Raw genomic sequence first — 14,296 nt, forward strand, 5'->3', positions numbered from 1 at the left:
GGGCGGGTTGGTGCTAGCCAGGTCTCTATAAAATTTTGCGTCTTCAGAAAATGACAGGAGAAGTTAAGAAAGATGAGAAAGGTGAGAAAGATATATTTGTGTCTGTATGCAGGATGGCATGAATAATTGTACTGCTGATTTCTGCTGGTCAGAGGGGAGCAGTTGAGGCTTAAACTTTTCTCTATTTTGCTTGTCCTTTAAAATTTCTTAATTTTTTCCCCAATTTTCCATGCTTATATCTGGTATTCTGAACAACTAATTTGAAGACAAAGTTATGCAATGCAGCAACCATTGTTGACTTCCTATGGGTTTCTTTGGTGAAGCTCTGTATTGTTTCTAATGTCTTTGCGTTTTCAAATACTATTTCATCTTCTTTTTAGATCATGATAATAATACTGATAGTAACAATAATAGATTTATCATTTTCAAGGAAACAAATCCAAATATCTTCAGGGCTGACACACTCCAAAGAAAGCCAAATTTAAGTGAGAAATCCACGGAATCTTAGGCTAAGATGCCCAGTGCAAGCCTCTGCTTATTCTGCTGGCCACAGCTCATCATGAGACAAGCTCAAAGCAAAAGAGAACAAATAAGATACGCTGTCTAAAGACAATACTTACCTTAAAATATTTCATTTGGTTTAAGTGACTACACATGGGAAAATGTGTAGGAAAAATGAAGGCTTGGATCACAATACACTAGCAAATTGAGAAGAGTATGCAAAGAAGGGGAAAATATGCCTTGGTTATTTATCTCTTACTGCTAGGACAAAACACCCAACACCCAAAGTTAAGGAAGGAAAGTTTTATTTAGCTCAGGCTTTGTGGAGATTTCAGTCCATAAACATCTGGCTCCAAGGCAGGTGGCGTGGCACAGGGCACAGTCCAAGGTGACAGAAGACAGCAAAAGCAGTAAGAGCAAAGAGGGAGGCAAGCTTGTTTTCTTCCCTTTTATTGTAAGCAGGCTACCCATGCTGGGGCAGACGCAGAACCCACATCAGCTCTTACTCCTCTTGCAGAGGCTGGCCACAGTTACAAAGTGAGGCTCCTAGCCCCACCTGAGTTTCTTAGTTAAACATTTATTTTTAACCCTTGAATTGTTTTTTTAAACTTTATAATTTTTTCCAAATTAAAAAATATTTTTATTAATTTTAATGAGAAAGAAATAGCAATGAGAACATTTCAAAACAGGTTAGTAGGACAGGTACAATAATCAATGCATTGTATATTGTTGTCTTTGTAGTTGTTATTCAGAGTACAAGATGAAGACATGATATCTTTTTTTTAACAGTTGAGACTTTATTCTAATCGCTATAATTACAGTGTTTGTTGAAATGAAAACTTAAAACAGGTATACAAAACAGTTGATTACTAATCGGGTATTGAAAGCCTTAAGAGGTTCCACAACACCAAATAACCAGTTCTATAGTTTCCCAAGGTAAATTTAACAGCTCTAGCTTCTTCAGTGTTTATCAAAATACAAAAGAAAAACGTAGAGGTTGTCTTTTCTGATGGCAAATCGGACCCTTGCAGGCTGAGGGAGGGAGCTACTTCACACCTGGAGGTGGGGTGCTCCAGGACTGTGGTCCGGAGTGGACCAAGCGACCCAGCTTGCACACGCTCCTGCTGGTGAGACCCAGACTTCGACCAATGCAAGTCCCATGAGGATGCTGGGAGTAGGCTGCTGCTGCAGCTGCATGCTGACCGAGGGGGAGGGGGGCCCCGGACCCCTCTTAACCCTCCTGCTACCCCGAGGCGACTGTGTGAGAACAAGTACAAGCACAATGCTATGGAATGCAGGTGACCCAAAGACAGGCGGGCCACAGGGTCTCAACTGTGACCATGCAGTGGATGGCATTTGCTCGTCACATCTCTGGAGTTCCCAGAGGAACAGCTGATTTGATGATCAGGCCGAACGGCACTAGGAATAGTCTCCTGCTGTGTGTCCAAGTGTTCTCCCCACCTTGTAATTTTTAACTATTTTCAAAAATGCACTGCATTTGGGTTACACATCAACCACCAAGTGGACCCTGATGCCAGTCTGCAGCTCAGCAGCTCCTGGAGGCCAGGTGCCCTGCACCCAAATCCCTTCTCAGTACTAAATGTGCATTGATTTTTTTTCTTTACAATAAAAAAGCTGAGTAATAATGCACAGGAGTACCAGAAAGTGCCTCAGTAGAAACAGAAACTATTTACTTTGAATAAAAACCTGGCTGCAGGCTGCATCTGCACATGGACAGCACGATGCGTGCACACCGTGACCAACCTGCGTAGACAGCTTCTGGCACTCAGGACCACAGAGTGGAGGGCGGAGGAGGAGGAAGTGAGGGGAAGGGGTGTTCTGGTTCACTTCTGGTTCCGGAGCTGATTGGAGAGCCAGTCCAATCCTTCATAGAGCCCGTCCCCACTGATGGCGCAGGTGGCCTGAACATACCAGCTCCTGTGGTGTAGAGCGTGCAGCCCCACCTTGTCTGTGATTTCAGCTGCATTTATGGAGTTGGGGAGGCCCTGCTTGTTGGCAAACATGAATAGGACAGCCTCCCTGAGCTTGTCCTCAGCCAGCATCCTCATGAGCTCCTCATGGGCCTCGTTCACACGCTCTCTGTGGTTGCTGTCCACCACAAAGATCAAGACTTGGGTGTTCTGGAAGTAGTGGCTCTACAGTGGTCAAATCTTGTTTGGACCACCCACATCCCAAGCTGATGTTCTTGTATTCAATTGTCTCCACATTGAAATCTATGGTAGGAATGGTGGTCACAATTTCACCAAGCTTCAATGTATAAAGGATCGTTGTCTTTCTGGCAGCATCCAAGCCCACCATGAGAATGGGCATTTCTTTTTTGGCAAAAGGACCCTTGAAGAGGTTTGCAAAGATATCCCCCATGCTTGTGGATGTGTGGAATTGATATTGGCCAGAGACCTCAGCGGTAGCCGCTCTGAGCCAGGCGTGGGTTTCACTCCCACAAGATGGTGGTGCTTAGACATGATATCTTGCTTAAATACTATTAGTATAAATCTTTCTTCTCATTGAACTAAGAGAAAGTAGCTATATATCTATCCTAACTATTTTGTATATACATATAATTTTTTTGCTACAAAATGGTCCTTCATTTATATCCCCCTTTTTTGCTTTGTCAGAGATGGGTGTTTGATTGCCTTTCAAATATTGTAGGTACATGTATTCAGCAAAATAATCCAATATAGTCCAATAGTTCATAATAGTAGTGGGTTATCAACAGAACTAGCAATGATAGGAGTTGTTGACTTGAGCCTTTTACAGCTCAGCATATTAATAGGGAGCTTCTCTTCTGGATGGTTAGCAACTTAAGTTTTCAGACCAAAAACTTAGAGAAAAAGAACTACAAGGATAGCCGATATTTTGACCCTACCCCTTCAAAGTCAGTAAGGACTCAGGCATAAGAGAACCTGGACTGTAACATCCTGTACCTCAGTGGTGTCCCAAATTTTCTGATCAAGAAGATTAAGGGACTACAAAGGGCTACAGTGATTAATGATGTAGAGTGTACCTAAGGAGAGTCACATGGAGAGAAAACATTCTCTCAGACTTTCACTGAGAGCAAATTGGTCAAGCAATCCTCATGACTCATCCTCATGGCTGACACTGACAAAGGATCTACAAACCACTGTACATGGTTTCACGGTAAATCTTGAGGGGATTTGACTGACCTTGTCAGATACAAAAGTTACATTTTTTGTTATATAGGTCTTTCTTTACTTGGTCTTAACCATCCAGCAGAAAAGTCTATCCACAAGGTATAAAAAAATTGGTTAAACTTCTCAAGTTAACACAGTTTGTCAACTATTACAGTATTCTGGAGTGTAAACAACCACCTTAGGGCATGTTCTCTATACCAGAAGATGTGGAACTGCTGAGCTACTTAATTAAGTTTCAAAACTCTCACAGATGAGATTAACACAACATTGTATCCAGCATTACAAGACATAGAGAAGCAATTTATCATAGATGAAATAAAAATGGTGAATAAATTGTTTCTCAGTCATATAATTTTAACATGCCAGCAATCAAAAGGAGTACTGAAAAAATCACATATACTTTTCTACAAAAATATTTTCAACATGAAAGTAGTTACCCCTTTGTCAGGATACAGAATTCCAGATCTAGATACTACAGGAAACGAATCCTATTAAACATCATCTCCATTTCACAGATGAAGAAGTAGTTAAAGATGGGGGCTGTCACTGGCTCTAGTAATTGATAGATGGATTAACAGGCCAGCAATTAAAGCAGCAGGATCAGTAGAGTCGTGAGAAAGAGCCCAAGCTATCATTGTCAACTGCTTCCCTTCAAGGTCCTCTTTTTTAGAAATAATTTTATTGAGAAACAAATAACAAGGAGATAGTTTCAAAACCGATTAGTAGGACAGTCTCAATAATTAATACATTGCATATTGCTGTCTTCTTAGTGGCTCTTCATAGTACAAGATGCAGACACAATATCCTGTCTACAAACACTACTAGAACAAATCATTCTATTCATTGAACTAAGAGAATGCAGCTGTATATCTATTCTAACTATTTTGAATGTACAGATACAACACGTGAGAGAGAACTTCTGCCATGTTCTCGGGACACCTCTATCCCTCCGGACCCAGCCCAAGATCCTCTTTGTCACTGCTGGACATATTGACGTAACAAGAGTATCTTCAACTCACCGAAGAAACACACAAAGCTTCACCATCCTGCTCACCTTGCACATCATTCATTCGATTCTACTCATTTTAAATAACGACTCTAAGCCTGGAGTTGGCAGACAGTGACCGGTACCACATTCTCAGTTCCCACTCTCCTGTCCCTTGATCTGTCCCGCTATTCTCCACTGCCCCCGTGTACGAGTCCTGAGTGGATGGACTGTGTACCATGCGACTTATCCTGTCCCCGACCTGAGAGGTCACAGATGTCACCATGATGTTCCCGCCTGGTGCCCGTGCTCAGACTGTGAGTGGACTCCTACAGAGACAGACCCACGAGACGGGAAAGCTGCCTGGCTCCCTGTACTTGCTCCGGCACCTTCCTCAACTGAAGGCATCTGAGATAAGTAGAGGAAGCCGCTCTTTCCCTTAGAGCAGAAATGGAACAGATCCCTGGAGCGCCGCTGATCTCTGGATTGCTCAGGGTCTCCCGTGCGGTGCCTGTCGCTTGGCAACGTAGGTGTGAAGTCCCAGGGAAAAGAATCTCAGTCAGGAACCCAAAATGAACATGCATTTTTATCTTGGTATTGTGTGGGTGTTCTGGAAAGGTATACATTGCTACAGATAAGCTAAATAGTGTACTTACTATATTTCTTCACCCAATATCATTCTTTAAAGAAAAATGTATCTATGTTCTATGTTGCTACTTTTCGGATAAATAACCCTTCGATTCGCATTCTTTTTTCTTTATGTATTTAGTACAGGGTCTGCAGGGTCTCACTACACAGATGGGACTCATAGTGACCCTCCTATTTTCAGCCTCCTACGTGCTGGGATTACAGCCACGCACCACCACACCCAGTCTCATTCGCTGTCTCAGCGTGCGGGGGTGGGAAGGGGCGGGACCGCACCCTGGGGATTGAACCCCGGTTCCTGCGCCTGCCTAAGCAGACACATTAGTCCGCTGAGCTATCTTGCTGGCCCTTGATTCTGATTCTTGCACAGTGTTCCGTGTTTTTGCAGTGCCGCACTGTCCTCCACACCCAGCTAGGTGTGTGTGTATCTGCAGGATGCCCTGAGTTCCTCAAAACGATCATCCTCCATATGCAGCACCCCGGGACAGATCCCCACAAGTGCCAACGGGCTTGCCTGTTCCTCATGTATTTGTGTACGTTCTTCACATAGTTGCCTATCTGTGTTTTGTTAGATTTAGGTACCGGAAAGGTCCCTAATAAGGCACCTCTTCTTTGACGTGCTTCAGCATACCTAGCGGTGATCCCCCAGCACAGGCGACTCCTTGTCTGGGGAACAGCCTCTCTCCTGTTAGAAAAAGCAGATGCACCGTGCTCTCCTCCTCCTCCTTCTCTTCAGAGCTCTTTCCCTTCAATCTGCAGCACAATATTTCCCTTTCCATATGCCTGTAAATTATCCTCATGAAGATATTTCATCGCTCTCTTAATTTACTCCATTTTTAAACAAATACTTTCCACAGAGGGAAAAAAATGATACATCTAGTAGTAAAATTCTTGAAAAGTATAGCAAGGTCTGGATTGAAACAGGGACACTACACTATGTGGAAAAGTCTAGAATAAGAACATAATAAGCACGCATCACTTTTGCTCTGCGGGTCAGTTCACATCTGCTTTTCTTCTGGTGATCTTACCTTGTTTCACACTGATTCGCTGCCCACCTGTCCCAGTTACTCTTCCCTCGTTGCTGGGACAAATACCCAACACTCAAAATGAAGAAAGGAAAGGTTTATTTAGCTCACAGTTATTGGAGGTTTCAGTCCATACTTGGCTGGCTCCAAGGCAGCCTGGCGCGTGGCAGACAGCAAATTTTCACTACTGCAGGAAAGAGCAGAGAGCCCCAAAGGGAGAAGTAGCAGCGACAATGGCAGCAGAGGGCACATCTGTCTCCCTTAAGCTGCAGTCAGGCTGTCTGCCCCAAGGGGGGTGTAGTACTCGCACACATAATCCCAGCAGCGCTCACACCCATAATCCCAGTGAATCATAAATTCATCACAAACTCTAGAAGTCTGCCCCATGACTGCATGAAGCTTTGGGAGGACAACTAGACACCTATTATAACAGCATGTCAAACTGTCAATTCTACCCATGTGAAATACAATTCTGATTACAGTGGTAATGTAAATTTCAGTGGTGCGCTCCTGGCTTCACAGTGATTGGTTCAGGTTTGAAACATGTGACCCATACAGAGCCAATCGGAATACACGAGACTTCCAGGAACCGGACCTTTGTGCATTGAATGGGGCTCTGAAATTCTGAGGATGTGCAATCTGGATTGGTGCATCCATCTTTCACTTGTTTACCATCATTTTGTTTTTAATATAAAAGGAAAGCATTTCTGAGAAGACTAGTGCACATCTCAAGGAACTGAGGAAGTTATTTCCAGAAAAGCGTTTCTCGTTGAGGAGAAATCAGGTGCAAGGCCCTGAGTCATGCGCACACTTCAACAGCTGGGAGACGGAGAAGATGAGGGAATCTTACGAGAGCGAACAGGGAGACTAGCGATACGGGGCAGAGAAGGGCTGACCGCGGCTGCAGGCACAGGCCAGAGTGGAAGGGCAGAGAAAGACAAAAGATTTTGGTGATATATTTAATCGCAAATTAACCCTGAAGGCAGCCCTGCCCTGCCCTCCAGGTTAAGGTATGCCATTTGCATGTGTCAGATCCTTCTGCTGTTAGGATCCTTCCTCTATAGAAATCGTACTACTGTAGTTTTCTTATCACTTTAAAATATCCCATGAACCTGTCCTGGTAATAGGCCCGAGACACATGTCCATTACAACTACTGAATAAAATTGGCCCCTCTCTCCCTGTGCTCATTATTTATAGAAAACATTCAATCTCCTTGTCTGCCGAAGCCATTTTGTGTCGACTTTTTAATCATTTGCAATCAAAGAATTTTTAACCAACACAAAACATGTTTCCTTCCTCAAGCAGCATTTAATAATGCATGCACCCTTCCCTGGAGAGACCGTTAGTGTAAGCAAAACAGACGCTAATTGCCAGAGAGAGAGCAAACAAAAGTTGCTGTTCTATTCTTGAAGGCGGCCAGAGGACTTTCAAGGAGCTCAGAGAGGTGAGCCTTATGTCATAGGGTGAGACCTCAGAGCCAGTGTCAAGTCCTTGTCCAGTGGAGGGAAGCGCTGAGACCTCAGCCTCACCCTGCTACCCCGTCCTCAACCCTGCCCTGCCATCTGGCTGTTGGCCTGTTGAGCCACTGCACTGTGGGCTGAGCGCCGGCACCCAGCCAGGCACCTCTGCACCACCAACACCTGCTGCTCCAGGCAGGCATGCGAGTAGTGCTGACAGTTACTTCACTTCTAACTGGACAGAAGAAAGGTCAGGCTTCTGCTCCATTGCTGCTACCGAGTGCCTTGCTGGGAGTTTTTCAGTACTTGATATTTTCAAAGCACTTTGATCCCCATTATCTTACATGATCTCAAAATTCCCCACCCAGGGAGGTCTGATTATAAATCATATTTTATCTGACAGGAAAGGGAAACTCCAAACATTCAAGGAACTGTCCCAACATCTAAGTCAGGGAGCTGGCTGTCTAGTATGGACCACACTGTCCCCGAGCAGGGACACAGTCAAAGCAGGCTTGCCAGGCATGTGTCAAACACTAGCAAGGCAGACCGTGGTGTTCTGCCTTTCTCTTCCATCCCACTCATCCTCCTTGAGGGTCTAACACCCCATTTTTTGAGAACTTAAGATGCATTTAAGACACTGTAGTGAGTGCTGGAATGCTGATCCCAGAATGCTTGCTGGGGTCAGTAAGCCTAGGGAGACACCCCCACACCCGGCGGGGGGCAAAGATGAGTGTGGTTGTCCCATAATCAGAGGACAGTGCACCACAGTGGGAACCATAACCAAGGGGAAATTAAGCCACGGTACATACCCCATGGCAGCGAGGAAGGGGAAGGTGGCCTTCCCTCAGGTGTCCAGGGGTGGTCACCAACAGCAAGCCTAAGATAAAAGTCAAACACCCCAGTCGTTTTGGGGAGGGAAAGGCGGAAGCTGAGAACACTGCGACTCATACTCTAAACCCGGCCTAACAATTCTAACGGCAGCAGCTCACTTCTAACTCTAGAGCGGCTGCCGCCTCACCGCTGACTGTGGGCCCTGCACATCTCAGTGCTATTAATTCCCCTGTGTCAGTTCAATTATTTTTATCATGACAGGAAGGTGATGTTCTTTTATTTCAATGTCCAGCAAAATGCCAAGTCGGGCCCTAGGTGAGCTGCCAGGCATCTTTTCCATATGTTTAACTTGTTGAAACAATAAAAATGAATAGTCCAGGATACGGCAAGTATGTGAGTTCATATCCCAGGGCCCATTGCATTGTGCGTGCCTAGCCAGCCAGCACTTACTTGCTGTACATTTCTCTGGCTTTCCTAGTAAATAAATAAATGAATGATCCCCATTTAAATGGGAATATAAACAAAGGAGCATTTTGTATCTGTATATACAAAATAGTTAGGATAAATATACAGCTACTTTCTCTTAATTCAATGAGAAGAAAGATTTGTACAAATAGTGTTTTCATGGATATCCTGTCTGCATCTTGTACTATGAATAACCACTATGAAGACAACAATATGCAATATACTAATTATTGAAACTGTCCTACTAATTGGTTTTGAAACTGTCTCATTGCCATTTGCTTCTCAATAAAATTAATTTTTAAAATGAATGGATACACAGATGCTGTCTTTCCATCTAACCATGAGGAAAACACTCACCAAACTCAGCATGGGAATTGCACCACAAAATAACTGAGCAGCCTTCCCCTGATCTCCCAAAAGTGTGGTGGACAGGGCAATGCTGCAAAGCTGCTTCAGACCTGAGGAGACAAGGGGAGCAGAGCCCAGGGAGCCCTGTGCCCCCAGACAGGACCCTGGAACAGCAAGGGCACCTTAGTGGAAAAGCTGGCGAAATTCAACTTAAGTCCAGTTCGGTTAATCATAATGTGCTGCCGTTAATGTATCAGTTTTGAAAAGTACATCATAGCAATGTAAAATTTTCATAAAAGGGCAAACTGGACGAGACATACAAAGAAACATTTGGTAGCCTTTCTGCAACTTTTCTGCAAGTTTAAACTTGTACTAAAATAAAATAAAAGCAACACAAAAATCTTGGGGTTTTAATGTTGAATATGAAGAAAAATTCTTGATGAATCCTGGGACCAGAGGAGAGGGCAAGTGTTCTTAACGGGATTCTTTTTTCTTAGAGGTAAACAGTGAGCGGTAGCAAACAGTGAGGACTCTTGGTTCAGAATGTGAAAACCGCTCCACTCGCCCTGCAGGCCGGAGTTCCCCAGGAGGCTGCGCTCAGCTTCTGAAGAACACGGCTGCTTTGAGTGAGTGGTGGAGAAAGTGGAAAATAAGTTACAAATATGTGTTGCAGGGCCAGCAAGATAGCTTAGTACACTGAGCTCCTGCTTAGGCAAGCACAGGGTCCAGGGTTTGGTCCTCGGCACCGTACGCTGTGCCTGCCCTGCCCATGGGCATGCGGAGCTGGTGACCACGTCTGGGCGTGGTGGCGCACACCTGCAATCCCCTTGCCAAGGAGGCTGAAACCAGAAGGATCACTACAAACCTGAGCTTTGTAATGAGACCCTGTACCAAATGCATTGAAAAAAAATTGTTGCAGAGTGTACCTGGTCACACACATATAGCCATGTCGATTACAGGGCAAGTATCTTTTTTTGCCATCTATTCAATCTATTTTGTTGTTACATTCTTTACGGTTTTGAAAGAAAACTTTAAAAAGTAGTAAAATAAAACATTGAACATGACACAGGGAGACAGCTCTGTGGTATAAGCACCTGACAGGCATGCACAAGGTCCCGGGTTTGCTCCCTGATACTGAAAAAAAAAAAAAAAGACATGATATAGAATTTCACTAAATAAAATAATAGGATTTCAACAATGGTGGTTTTATTGCACAGTATTGTCTTCAAATTAGGTGTTCAGATTATAAGCATGCAAAATCAGTCAAAAAGTCATAAAATATTAAAAAGGAGAAAAAATTAAGCATTGACTGCTCTTTCCAATAGACTAGTAGACGTTAGAAGTACAGCTATCCAACTATCCTGCATATATACATAAATGTATCCTTTTCCCTCTTTCTTTCTTTCGTCCTTTCCTTCATCCCAGTTTCTGCTTCCTTTTAACAGGCCCTTTCCCTTTCACAGCGTGTATTGTGCCTTTCAGATTTTATTTACTCTTTCAGATTCTTACACTAAGGAGACAACATGATGTCTACATGTGCAAGTCTGATTTGTTTCACTTATAAGTGTGGTCTCTAGTTGCACCCACTTGCCTATAAAAGCCTCAAGTTTACCTTTCTTATAGTTCAGTAACACTGTTGTGTGAAACTACCACATCTTTTATATCCATTCCTCGGTTGATGGGTGTTTGGGTTGCTGCCAAGATTTAGCTATGAAAAGTTGCTATACACACAGTGCACATATATCACTGGGGTATGATGTCTTCAATCTTTTTGTGTTAATTTTACCTTCAACTGTGTGCTGGGTTGGGGAGGGGCCCGGCAGCACAGGAGAAGACACAGGTGTGTTTTGATCAACTGGAGAAACACAGACAGCAAAGATCCAACAAGTTTTTGAAAGGACAAGAAGCCACCCAGAGCCAGGAACTCACAAGACAACCAGATCAAACACGGATTCATATCTCTTGCTCCAAAACACCCCACTGGCAGAGCGAGTCCAGCCCTTACTCTCCTCACCTAATCTCCTGCCAATTCCAGAAGTGAAATGTGGGGGCGGCTCCTACGAGGTTGTACGACTAGAAGATGAAGGCAGAGATAAATCCCAACGATCAGCTCTGATTCCTAGCTGTATTTATTATTCAGCACTTTAACAGTTCTGGGGGATGCGATTGCCTGTTGATTTATGTTTCTCCTGATTTCTTCAGGGCTAACCATGGGGAGCCTTCCTCCCCGCAAGGATCATAGAGCTATCATTCAGATGCGGTGTGAGCAGCATACCCACGTGGGCTGACACAGACTTTCTTTCTCCAAAGCTTTTAGAAAATAAGTTTACGGTTAGTGTCACAAATGAGTGGTGTTGTGCTTTTGGGGAGTGGAGAGTAGTCTACACTTCTGGGCTTCTTTGGTCATGTACTAAATGACATTTATTCAACTTGTGGCTGGAACAACGTTGGTCCTTGGGGGCACAACAGAGGGCAATGCAGAAACAGAGACAGTCTCTGTCCCCAAGGAGCTGGCAAGCTTTGGGGAGGACGTGGTGCTCGGGAGATGGAAGCACAGCTGGCCAGCGGTTCATCAGGCGGGCACTTAGCGCAGGAGCATCATCAAGATTTCTGGAGGAGACACGTATGCAGTCCCATCAGCACACGCAACAGCAGCAAGTCCTTGAAAGTCGCCTAAATATCTATTATTAAAAAACTGGAGTGCCTCCCCCACCCCGCCAGCCGAGTTCGATTTTCTGCCCAGTTCCGGGAGCCCCCAGACCCAGTCCTAGCCCAGGTTCGTAGGAATTTCTGCCGACTACCGGGAGACCCCAGACCCAGTCCTAGCCCTGGTCCTCAGCAGGAAGGAGCTGAGCACAGCAGCCAGACCCAAGCCAGACGCAGCTGGATAAGTGCAAACTCTGTAGATCTCCACCTTAACTTCAGTAGGTGTGAAGGTTATAACTACAGCAAAGATCTACAACAAAGGGCAGAGGACAGTGCTACACAAAATGACGAGAAGGAACAAAATGCAACCTCAAAATCCAAGCCCACCCGTAACAAGTGCAGAGGACACTAACATGGAAAAAAATGGAAAACACACAGCTGAAAGCAATGAATTAACAGCTTCTGAAATAAAACAGCTGCAGAAAGATATAGAAGACCTCAGATTGGAAATAAAAAACTGATCAAATACTTATGGTGCCTGTTAGGTTTAATTGGCATACGAGTAACAGAAAAATAAAAATAAAAAGTAAAAGTGCCGCCACTGTGGGAGTAGAGAAGACCACAGAAAGGGAAGAACATGTGGAGCCTCTGAAGAACTAGGAAGAACCGTGGCTAACGTAGGCTCACGTCCGGGAAGAATTTAGTGGTGATCTGTTTGCTTGGCAGCTCAGGATTGGCTGCCAACATCTGCATGGAAGGTAGTGATTGGTTGATGGGGCAGGAGCAGTGGACCGGATATTGTGTAAGGGAAGTAGAAGTGGAAAGTGTGTCCCATAGTGTGGCTAGTGAGTAGGGCAAAGGCCGGCTGGTGCTGTGCGGTGGGCATCTTGTTGGCCTGTCAGCATGATGACTGAGCAGAACTTTATTACGGTGAGTCACCCATCAGTGCAGACGTGTGGGATATAGAGGCCAAGTCCAGGTGGAAAGCATGATTTAAAGATAACAAGGTGTCCTTAAAATGTTTATAAGGTGTTAGGTGGACGAGAAAAATCTAAGATGCAATTATAAAAAATAATCCAAACTTAAAACCTCTTGAATAAATGTTCAGGCACACCTGTAAATATACACGAGGAGCAGGTTCTTATGCCATACATGCTGGGTTTTCATCGAGGATATTTAGGAACATCGCTCATCAGGACAAAGGGTTATGTCAACTGGGGAGGATTGGGACAAAAGACAAAAAGGACAGGTGTGTCCAAAAGACAGTTCTTAGAAGACTCATTGGTGGCAATTTATGTTTAATTGCTGCAGAAGCATAATTAATAAAGATTCTGGGGTAAATCAAATAGACCATTAAGTTAGTTTACAATGATCCCCCTGCTACTGGCCATGAAATTCCAGGTGAGCTTGTCAGTGAAGTGGTTAGAAGTGGAAAGTATGGCCCATCGGAAGCGGCCTCCGCAGCCTCAGTGCGGAGCCCCCTTCGGCTGGGGTTGGGAGACGCAAAGCTGACCAGATCCTGAGTTAGACACCCAAGTTTCATCTTCTCCTCAGTGCACGAGGAAACCATGTCAATACTGACTTTCTGACCATGTTTTGGAAAGGGGGCAAAGCAGTGCTTACAGAGGCTTCCTTTGTACTTTGCATGCACTTAGCATGCCTTTGTCTTTTACGTGGATATTTTTATACCTCGAATTTTGACTTATAAGACACTTAGGAATGCAACCTTCCTTCTCTGTTCATGTTTTCAGCAAAGCCCCTACTTTATGTGAAACAACAATGGCTAAACTCGCTGTAAATTTTCTCTGAGAGCCTAGAAGGGAAGCCGTAAACATCACTCACCAGGGCTGCATTCGGTCAAAGGGCCAGATTGCAGATAAACGTATTTGAATATAGGAATATTTTATGAAGCCCCCAGAATCATGTTTTGAGGGGAATAGAATAGCTTTGTCAACCATCACCTTCTCTTTCATCTAAAATTCAAAAACATGGTATGATTCTTCTTTTCATGAGCACATGTAGTCACCATTGCCACCCACATTCGCAGCATGAAATAAAGCCCTATTCAGGACTTCAATTTTCAAAATTGCTTTCCACTACCCAGCTGAATACAGTATGTTCTGGGCAGAGACAGGAAGGAGTTGTAACGAGGCCCAGCTCTGGTGGGCCGATCAGCACCGCCTAAGTTATGAGTCACAGAGGCAGTGAAGTCTGCGGGC

The 14,296-nt window shown here is 44.3% G+C and overlaps 1 pseudogene; it reads right to left on the bottom strand.

Moving 5' to 3' along the window:
* Positions 1-2,308: 2,308 nt before the first annotated feature.
* On the bottom strand, positions 2,309-2,883 carry LOC101588504 (annotated as a pseudogene).
* Between the last annotated feature and the right edge of the window lie 11,413 nt (positions 2,884-14,296).

The sequence above is a fragment of the Octodon degus genome, unplaced genomic scaffold (genome assembly GCF_000260255.1).
Source record: "Octodon degus isolate 3935 unplaced genomic scaffold, OctDeg1.0 scaffold00076, whole genome shotgun sequence".
Taxonomy (NCBI): Eukaryota; Metazoa; Chordata; class Mammalia; order Rodentia; family Octodontidae; genus Octodon; species Octodon degus.